Raw genomic sequence first — 6,879 nt, 5'->3', positions numbered from 1 at the left:
TGACTTTATAAAAGAGGTGGAAGGGAGCTATTTGCCCCCTTCTGCCATATGAGGATGCAGCAAGAAGGTGCCGTCTTTGAAGCAGAGCAACCCTCGCCAGACACCAAATCTGTTGGTACCTTGATCTTGGCCTTCCAAGTTCCAGAACTGTGAGAAACAAACTGCTGTTGTTTTTAATACTCCACCTAAGGTATTTTGTTATAGAAGCATGAAAGGAATAAGACAACACCAGAAAGCATAATTGATTTTCACCTTAAAACACTTAATTGGGTGCATTAATATGGTTCATTAGAATCCAGATTTTATACCTGATCTGTTCACCAGGATATTACTCTGACTATATTTGTTCTCACCAGATATTCCATTTTCATAGAGATTAACAAATGGTGAATAAAATTATAACTTTATTCTTTTGCAGAGTTAGATCTTACTTGTTTTTCCTATTTATCCATGAAAGTAGCTTGAGAGACTAATTAAGAGAATATTGCTAAAAAGATCAAATACAGAAATGAGTTTCTCACTTTCAGTCTCACTTAGTTTTAATATTCAATAGCATCTTAACCATTTGGGAAATAAATTCTCCTTTTTTTTCTTTTTTGAGACAGGGTCTTGCTCTGTCACTCAGGCTGGAGTGCAGTGGTGCGATCATAGCTCATAGCTCACAGCTCACTGCAGTCTCTCAACCTCGGCCAGGAAAGAAATTCATTCATTCATTTGAAAAGAAACACACGGACCATGATCCCTTTCTGATCATGGTCCTTTAAATCTTTCAAGGGCACTTACTGACAAGTAATATGCACACCCTGCTACAGTTATGCCTGTAGTTAATCAAATTTGTCAACTGCAGAGATATACACATTTCTTTTCTATTCTAAATTAAATTCAAAAATCAACTTGAATACCCACATGCCAGATTATCAAGTTCAGTCTCTTACTCTTGAGACTACCCTTTGTCTTTCAATATCAAAGAACCCTAAAGGCAAACACAGATTAAGCCACTCAATCTGTGGGGTTTTGTTAATAGAGGACTTTGCGTGACTTCCACACCTAAGCAGAGATCAGACATTTGTTGCCATAGCTTCTCACCAACATGTGGTATCACTGAAGAAAACTTGTTCCATAAGATCTAAAGGGCACTGAGGAATATTTCTGGCCCAGGTCCTTGGGGGTGGATGGAAATGATGAACCATGTCTTTCAGGAAGCTGGTTCTGCCATTTGGGATTTTTTGAACAAGGCTTTTTTTTTTTTTTTTTTTTTTTTTGCTCAAATACAAGCTTAGGCAAGGAGCTCCAGGTTCACTGGAGTTTACTTTCAAACTATCCTCCAATGCACCAGTTGTCTCAAGAGTGCCATGTCACAAGTGGCCTAGTAGCCTACCATTTGAGGACTCCCAACCAGCATCCCTCTTTTCTTCCTGGGGATATAAATACCAAGAGTGAGGCTAGGAAGCTACTGACTTTGAGGTCCTAATCTGCAGCAGGCTTTGATTGGATTTTTGGGTCCCAGACACTCACAGAAGTAAAGGCCTCCTGACCTTTCCCTGTCTTTCCTTAATATTAGGCCTTGATTACTCCCAGAGGGTCTACATGTTCACCCTTTTTTTGGGGGACGAAGCCATGTTCCTTTCAGTAGTGATTTACCCTCCCAAGACTGACCCAGGAGCAAAAACAAAACAAAACAAAACAAAAACAAATACTTACACACAAATAAAAGCATAGTCAAAATTTTAGGCAGGACATCCCCTACATTTAGGTTCAATGATAAGTTATCATTCCTTCCTAGCATAGCGTGTATGTCCATCTTCCCTTTCGTAAACAGATTAATCTGCTCAAGCCACTGTAACAAAACACCATAGACTGTGTGGCTTAAACAACAGAAATTTATTTTCTCATGGTTCTGGAGCCTAGAAGTCCAAGATCAAGGTGCCAGCATGGTTTGTTTCTGGTGAGGGCTCTCTTCATGGCTTATAGACGGCTGCCTTCTTGCTGTGTCCTTACGTGGTGGAGAGAGAGAGCAAACTCATTAGTGTTTCTTCTTCTAGGGGCACTAATATCATGGGATTAGGGCTGTACTCTCAGGACCTCATCTAAACCGAATTATCTTCCAAAGGCTCCATCTGCAAACACCATCACACTGGGGGTTAGGGCTTCAACAGATTAATTTTGGGAGGATACAAACAGTCTTTAACGGTAGATAAGCCTCATCGTTTCTGTTTTTTGTTTTTTCTCCCCTGGCTAACGTTTAGAAGATGCTCCTTATTTAAGATTTCTTTTATTTCTAAGATGCATTACTTCAACCAGAGTAAAACTGACCAATAGCAAAATTTGTTTTGTTTTAGGTCATTAATATTTTGAAATCTTAAATAGAAAACAATCTATTTTTTATCTAATTTAACTCAAATATAGCTTTTATCTTTTCCATCTTACTGCTAATTGTCATATATGGCTTTTTAGAGAAAGATCAGAAAATATCCCAACATGGAAAAAAATATAAGTATACATACATAACTGTAATGTTTATCTTACTGCAGTTAGAAACAGAATATACAAAAAAAGTTTAAAATGCTGAGATTTTCCAGTCATTTGTGTAGTCAAATAAATCAGAACACTTTTATATTCAAGAATTCTGAGGGGCTGAGTGTGGTAGCTTATGCCTGTAATCATAGCACTATGTAAAACAAATATAATGGCTTACTCCTGGTATAGGAGAGATAGTGATGATAGGTGGAAGTTTACCACATAACATCTTAGCCGTGTTAAAAACCATGATTTTAAATCTTTTGAAACCTTCTTGTGTTCCCTGTTCCGCGTGCTGTCCACAGAAGCAACAAGGCAGAGGAAGCTGAGGAGGCAAATCTATGAGGCCACAACTTTAAGAGTACAACAAATCTACAAGATGTACATTTTACAGATAAAAAAATTGAGACTTAACACCCGACATCACACACTAACACAACTGGAATTTGAACTTCAATCTGCTTGATTGCAAAACCCTAGCTCTTTTCTTCACCCCATACATACCAGTATACCATATCGCTCTACTGCATCTCGGAGATTTTTTTTTTTTTTTTGCCAGCATAAAGCCTTTTCATTTATACTGCAGATCATGATTATATCATTCTGTAGCAAATGGGTTTTCATGCTTTAAAAGACAGTATACCAACATGAATTTAATCTTGAAAATCTGAGCCATTATCATAAATCAAATGCTGCTTGACATTCTAAAAGAAATAGAACTGGCCAGAGAAATTGTAGATTCATTATAATTCCCCATAGATATTCATACTTTTGTGACTGTCGTTGAATACAGAAATGATAGGTTTGAGTTTGGTTGTAATTTCTTTAATTTTAGGAAATATTTCTATTCTACTTGATATCAAGTTATGCATGTCATGACCGTAATTTAGATATTATCACTGGCCTTAGAGTAAAATTTCAAATGCAGTCTTAACAAGTTGCTATGTTTTACAGGAAAGGATAAATGCTGAGTCATGTTTCTCATCCCGGAACCCTGCATGCTTCTGCTTGAGGCTGTTGACTTCTGAGCCTGTCATCTTGCCTTAAGATCCACAGCTCTCTCATCTCCCTACCACTGCAATTCTCCACTCAGCATTGTCTGATGAACTAGTATTACCTTCAGTTCTTCCCTCCACCAGAAAACCATATTACAGGTCATTTGAATGTAATCCTTGGCAATGACATGTTACCTTGCCTTTGGGAAGAAGTCACAGCAAATGTCTGAGCATCTGTACTTCCTGATGGTTGGTGGTTGGGGACACAGCTCTGAATTTCCATTGAATTATTCTTCACTGCAAGATTGTCACTCTACAACAGAGCATCATAACAAGAAAAAACAAAGGCAAATAATGAGAGAAAAAGGAATTCTATTCTCCCTATAACTAGAGAGACAACATGGTACAGCAGAAAGAACACTGGACTCCAGCTATCAATCGTTCCCTGTCTCACTCCACAGAGTTGGAAGCAACACCCGAGTTTTGTTATTAACCAGCTCTGTGTCATTGAGCTAGTTACTTAATCTTTGTGGCTCAATTTTTTCCTCAACATGAAGCAAAAGTAATACCTCCTCTGCCTTCTTTAATTTGTTATAAGATTAAAATGAGATAGTGTGTGTGAAAGTGCATTGTAAAATACACAGCTTTGTACAAAACTCCCAGCTACCAATTCCAAACTTCATTAGTGTTGACTGTCTCCCTTACTCATTTGGCACCTCATCAGATACTGTGACAATTAGGGTGACTTCTTATCCCAGTTTGCCAGGAACTTTCCTGATTTTAGCAATAAAAGTCTCGTGTCCCAGAAGCCCCTCTGTCTGGGACAAACAACGGTATGTGACTGCCCTAGAAATAATGAAGTTACTTGATAAGAAAAAGCTGACTGGTGCTAACAACTCCTTTCACCATCCACTCCGCAGGAAAGAAACAAGCAAGGTGTTTCCATGAACCTGAGCTAAGCCCACACAATCCCTCTTGAAGCAAAGAGTTTTTCCGAGCAGGGTTCGGTTTGGCGGTCATTGACAGGAAAGGAGCAGAGAAGTCATGATAGCTGGTATCTAGTGATATATCAATAAGGGAACTGAGCGCTGGTGGGTATTCAGGATACATCCTTAAGGCCAGATCTGACTCACTTTCCTGCACCCATTAGTAGGTCCTGATGTTCTATTTTGGTGAGAAAGTGGGCATCTACCTCTGCTCCACCAACCCCTCCTTTCCCTTTCCACTCACATTCAGGGATCTGTCTAGTATTTCATGCACTTTGATAATCATGTGAAATTTTCAGTCCTGCTGAGATGATGTAAGATGGTCACTTTTTTTTTTTTTTTTAAACCAGAGCCAGTAAAGCAATAATCTCTCCCTGAACTGCAGGCTCCCAACCAGCCTTGGGCTAGTCAACCCAATTCCTTAATTCCAACCCACACACTCTTTTCCACCCACCTCTGGAGAATGAAAAGAGGTGGTGCAGCCAGGCTCCCCCAGCTGCTGCAGTGCCCTTCTGCACTGGAGTAGGTACAGCCTAATCAAAGGCCTGTTGTTTTCCTTTGGCTTTGAAACTCACTGGCTGTGGGTGTATCTGTTGCATGATCACGAACACTTAAAAAAAAAAAAAAAGAAAAGAAAAAGAAAGATCCAGTCCCATTACTTTGGCTCTGGCACAGAAATTTCTGGAAAGAGAAAACATAAATGATACCGAAGTGGTAACAGTAAAATAAATACCTCTCTCTGAATTTCGCGGAAGTAATGAAGCTTCAGGGCACCAGAGGAGACTTCAGTAGCTTCAAAGCTATTGATGACTGTCCAATAACCCAAGAACTGGCCAAACAAGCTGGACTGCTTTCCTGTGAGTCATTGGAATCACTGCAGGCCTGTGATGGGTCCCTCTCACCTGTGGGAAACAGGCTCTTAAAATGGAGAGTTGCCACTAGTCATGTCATCAGCTTCTTGGTCTTCACCAGGGCTGGGCAACAAGAGTCATAGGACCTGTCTTTGTTTATTTGCTTATGCTTTTTAATTTCTTTATCTCTTTGCAAATGTAATGATGTGACTTACGATACATGTTTGGATGTGCTGATAATCTTGACAATGAAATAGGTTTTAGGACTTGAGGGGATTGGGAGGAGGCATAGAAACAGTTTGGTGTCTCTGGAAGGAATGAAATTGTGGATGTTTTCAATGATTCCTAGTTCCTTCACTCAAGGAGGGATCAATAGTGTGCTGACAAATGTTTAACAACAGGCACTCTGGGGGAAAACAAAACAAAACCAAAACTGATTTGTGTGTTGGCCAATTTCTATGGTATAAATACTCCTACCATGACCAATTTAGCTGGCTCCAGTGCACCACTCAGAAGGATCCTAGTTTTTGTTTGCCAAAGATCATCTTACCTGATGGATTTTATGAAATATATTTATTGAGAATTAAATTCATTAGAATTATTTAAGTTAGAATACTGTATCTAAAATTTCATTTACCTTTCTTAACTATCCTTCAGTAATTTGTTATCTTGCTCATACTCTCAGTATCCTGTCATACCCACTTTTCATTTGAAATCTGTTTCTGTTGTTGTTGCCTTCCTTCCTTTTTCTTTCCTCTTTTCCCCTTCCTTCCTTCCTTCTCTTCCTTTTCTCTTTTCCCCTTCCTTTCTCTTTGTTTTTCCTTCCTTCCTTCCTCTCTCTTTTCTCTTTCTTTTTTCCTTTCTTTTTTTCTCTCTCCTTCCTTCCTTTTCTTCCTTCTCTTCCTTCTTTCTTTCTCTTTCTTTCTTTCTTTCTTTCTTTCTTTCTTTCTTTCTTTCTTTATTTCTTTCTTTCTCTCTCTCTCTCTCTCTTTCTTTCTTCCTTCCTTCCTTCCTTCCTTCCTTCCTTCCTTCCTTCCTTCCTTCCGTCCTTCCTTCCTTCCTTCCTTCCTTCCTTCCTTCATTTTTTTAAGAGATGGGTTTTCATTATTCTGTTACCCAGGATGGAGTGCAGTGGTGCAATCGCGGCTCACTATAATCTCAAATTCCTGGGCTCAAGTGATTCTCCCATCTCAGCCTCTTAAGTAGCTAGTACTAGCGGCTTGAGCGACCATGCTCAGTTATTTTTTTTTAATTTTTATTTTTGTAGAGACAGAGTGTCACCATGTTGCCCAGGCTGGTCTTGAACTACAGAGATCCTCCCACCTCAGCCTCTCAAAATGCTGGGATTACAGGCATAAGCCACTGCACCTGCAGCCTGTTTATTTTTCTTATCTAGCTCTTATTTCCTTTCTTTATGCTGAGAGTGAATTTGCAGCCAGATGTTTCTCTGTTTTCATCTTTAATTTTTGCTTTTTTCTTAAATTATTTAAAAATTATCACGTCACTCCCATTTCCCTTCTCCCCACAGTA

At 39.1% G+C, this 6,879-nt stretch overlaps 1 long non-coding RNA gene across 2 annotated transcripts; it reads right to left on the bottom strand.

Moving 5' to 3' along the window:
- Nucleotides 1–468: 468 nt before the first annotated feature.
- On the bottom strand, nucleotides 469–6,337 carry LOC107000923 (uncharacterized). 2 transcript variants are annotated; one of them, XR_013400677.1, is made up of 4 exons: nucleotides 5,232–6,337; nucleotides 4,953–5,108; nucleotides 3,708–3,825; nucleotides 469–1,993 (listed from the first exon to the last, which is right to left on the bottom strand). It is a non-coding gene; the product is annotated as an uncharacterized LOC107000923 (long non-coding RNA). The 2 variants fall into 2 exon arrangements; XR_001448080.3 differs by having other exon boundaries at nucleotides 469–3,825.
- Between the last annotated feature and the right edge of the window lie 542 nt (nucleotides 6,338–6,879).

The sequence above is a fragment of the Macaca mulatta genome, chromosome 11, assembly GCF_049350105.2.
Source record: "Macaca mulatta isolate MMU2019108-1 chromosome 11, T2T-MMU8v2.0, whole genome shotgun sequence".
NCBI lineage: Eukaryota > Metazoa > Chordata > Mammalia > Primates > Cercopithecidae > Macaca > Macaca mulatta.
This window is presented reverse-complemented; position numbering and strand designations above follow the sequence as displayed.